Raw genomic sequence first — 3,745 nt, 5'->3', positions numbered from 1 at the left:
TGGTACCACAGGTTGGTATTCCTTAACTGGCTCATCCTCTTTATTATCTGACTTTGTTAAACTTGAGCTGGCCTCGTCTGATTTGTCTTTTCCTTTATCTGTCTCATTTGTCACCTCAGGTGTCGGCATGGTTGTTTGTTGGTCAATAGCCATTTCAGGACGGGGAACTTCCTTTCCACTTCGCAAAGTAATAACTACTTTTGCTAACTCAAACGTATCCCCTGAAACATTGTGCACTGACTGTTGTGGCTGTGTATATACCTGGGGGTTAGGCTAAGGCTGTGCAGGAAATTTTCCTTTTTCCAGGGTATTGAGCTGTGTACTCATCTTGCTTACGGCATCTTTTAGTTCTCCATTGGTGTAACTTGCATTTGCATGAATGGATGGAGCATGGTTGCCACCTGCGCTACACTATCATCTGAAGCTTTCTTTACTGGAATGGGGACTAATGGTGATTGGAATCCTGGTGGTGCGAAGCTCCAAGAAAACTGTTGCGGTTGATACTGCGGTTGAAGAGCTACGACTGGATTGTATGTTGGTTGCAGAGGCGGTGCATATGATTGAGGTGCCTGCTGATATCGTGAAGATAATGGACCCGGCTGATCATTTCTCCATTGGAGGTTTGGATGATTCCGCCACCCCGGGTTGTAAGTGTTTGAGAGCGGCTGATTCTGCGTCTTGTTAACCCAATTTTCCGATGACACCTGATCGAATCTACTCTCTTGCAACACAGGTAAGAATTGACAATCCTGAGGTCTGTGGTCTGAAGTCTCACAAATCGTGCAAATCTCAGCTTTCGACTTTTCGGATTCCATGACTTCCAATTTTTTAGATAACGCAGCTACAAGGGCCTGTAAGCTAGTGTCCTCTTTAACCTCATATTTGCCCCCGCCACTGATTGCTCGGATAGGTTGGGCAGCTATCGGCACCCGTTCAGGTCGTGCGTTCCACTGCTGGGCACTCTCAGCGAAATAGTCTAAAAATGATAAGCCCTCGTCTGGTTCCTTACGGAAGAACATCCCATTGCACATAGACTGGACAAATTGTTTGCACACAGGGGTTAAAGCAGTAAAAAAATAATTCACTAACCTCCACGATTCGAAACCATGGTGTGGGCATATGTTCATCAGGTCCTTGAATCTCTCCCAACATGCTTGGAATGTCTCGCCATCTTTTTGCATGAACTGACTGATCTGCTTCTGTAGGTACTGAGTTCTCTGAAGAGGAAAAAATTTATGTAAGAACTCACGCTGCATTTCAACCCAGCTAGTAATAGAGTTAGGGCGCAAAGAATTAAACCAGATTTTTGCCCTGTCTTTCAGAGAAAAGGGGAACAAACGCAGTCTAATGTATTCATCAGTCCCAGCCCTATTAATAAAAGTGGTGCAAACCATCTCAAAGTCTGTCAAGTGTTGGTACGGACTCTCAGAGTCCATCCCATGAAATTGGGGAATCACAAATAACATGCCATGCTTAAGAGTGAAATTCGGTGCATCCTGTGGCAACACAATGCATGAAGGTGTAGATGTGCGTACAGGCTGTAGAAAATCATCAAGTGTACGTGGTGCATGTGCAGCCATAACTTCTTCAAAATAATTGTAAAACAGATTATTCAATTCAAATTCAGAATCACTCGCAGGACTAACAGGTGAACAGTCAAACTCAGTGCTATGTGTATTCCTACTAGTGCTAGGTGAAAGTCTACACAATCGATTCGAATTATCTCAAACCCAGGGCATCAAACATCACAATCGCCAATAGAAATCCACTAACACGGCAACAGACAAAATTTGTTTTTTTCAATTTTTCAATTTTTAATTTTTTTTATTTAATTAAAAAAAAAGCAAAAAAAATAATTGGGAAAACACAAAATTCGAAATTAAAGCTGGCAATTCCCCGGCAACAGCGCCAAAAACTTGACTCACTCAAAAAATGAGCAGCTCGAAAGCTATCCCAAGTATAGGAGTTCTGTCGTGTAATATTAAGCCTAGAGCTAGATCGTCTCCTCAGGGAATGCGTTTAATCTCAAAATTTACGTTCTTCCAATCGAAGTTAAAAAGGTACTGAACTCGGTTCAGATTCGGATATCTTCACGATTGTTGATTTTACTTTTACCAAATTAAATAACACGCAAATTAAATCCTAGAACTAGCATACATTAAATTAAAAAGTTAGAATGGAAACTCTAACCTACTCAAGGAAACATCGGAGCACACACTAATTAAAGATGGTAATTTTGAACATGGAATTAAAAAACACACTCTTGAAACTCAATCAGATTCACACACACTAAAAAAAAAACAAACTTTTAATCAAATCACAATCTTGAACCAAAATGCAAACACATAAAAAAATTCTAAGCGTGAACGATAAGGAAACACAGCAACAAAAAAATACAAACTTTAATCAAACCAACCCTAATTAACTCGAAAAAAACTAGTTTAAATTCTTTAAAACAAAAATATTTTTCTCTTTTTGGAATTTTTTTTTTTTTTTTTTTTTTTTAAGAGATAGACCAAAGAACTATAAGTAGAAAGCTATTAACTTAAATTCTTCAAAGCTAGCACTAACGTTAATTAAGGGAAAGATAAATGAATAAAAATTAAACTTTCAAAAAAAAAAACTACGTAACAAATATTCAAATCCTAAATGCAAATTAACTTTAATAAATAAAATAAAATAAAAAGTATACAATTGCAATTGAAAAAAAAAAAAAAGGAAAGTAGAGAAAGTGAAGAACAGAGCCGTAGGGGCTGGGGCGTGGCTGGATTTGCTGAGGCAGTGCTATGGCCTTCTCAGCCGCCGTTGCTGAGTGGTCTCTTTGCTGTACGTACAAAGAGGCTAGAGGTCGGGGCTGCTGTTTGGTGCCTGTGTTCGGTTGTAGATGGTGGTTGGTCGAGGCAGTGCTGTGGCCGGATGCTCACGGGTTGCTGTGGAGGAACAGGGGGCTGCTGTTGTAGAGTTGCTGCTACACTGGCCGGCCAAGAAGCTACTAGAGGAGAAGAGGATGCTGGCTGGAGTCCTACTATGGCTGCGGTGCTGTTATGTGGAAGGCCGAGAGTGCTGCGACAGCAGGTTGTTGCTGTGTATATCTCCACGACAGCAACAGAGATTGTATGGTGGCTGAGGGTACAAGGAGACAAGGGAAGATAAAACAGAGAGCAAGAGAGAGAGAGAGGGAACTGCAAAATAAGAGATTAGAGGGGAGAGGGCTAGAGATTAAATAAAATAGAGAGAAGAAAGAGAGGGAAACAGAGAATGGCAACGCAGCAATTGAAAGGAAAAAAAACAAAACCAAAGGAGAAGAAGAGAAGAGGAGAAGAAGAAGAACAAGAAGAGAGGAGCAGAGGCAGCGTGAGAGGAGGTTGCGTTAGGGGAGTTTAAAAAGAAAAGAAAAAGAAGCCCTACCCAAATTAGCCAACCCGACCCGGCTATGCATGGCCGGGTTACATCAACTATCCATTCAAGTATGTATTTTTTAATTTTTTTTCATTTTATTTGTTCTCTATTCGTTGCAAATTATACTCTTCTAGAGCCCGTATCTTAGAAAACTCAAAACATAAAAGTTGTAGATAATCCTTTCTTCTTTCTTTAGAAATTTGAATCGTCTCGATCGGAGCTCGGACGGAAAAGTTATGTACAAAATACAAATAGGTGTTGGTTTTGATTCTCGGGAATTTTCCTGCGACAGAAAATTACCAAAATCTCATAAATAGTGCAATAAAGTTCAAGAATGATGATTTTG

General features: G+C 40.2%; 1 non-coding gene across 1 annotated transcript; it reads left to right on the top strand.

Annotated features, from left to right (window-relative positions):
• The first annotated feature begins 1,101 nt into the window (after nucleotides 1-1,101).
• LOC131159048 (small nucleolar RNA R71) lies at nucleotides 1,102-1,207 on the top strand. Its single transcript, XR_009137663.1, has one exon. It is a non-coding gene; the product is annotated as a small nucleolar RNA R71 (small nucleolar RNA).
• The last annotated feature ends 2,538 nt before the right edge of the window (nucleotides 1,208-3,745 follow it).

Source organism: Malania oleifera, chromosome 6 (assembly GCF_029873635.1).
Source record: "Malania oleifera isolate guangnan ecotype guangnan chromosome 6, ASM2987363v1, whole genome shotgun sequence".
Taxonomy (NCBI): domain Eukaryota; kingdom Viridiplantae; phylum Streptophyta; class Magnoliopsida; order Santalales; family Ximeniaceae; genus Malania; species Malania oleifera.
This window is presented reverse-complemented; position numbering and strand designations above follow the sequence as displayed.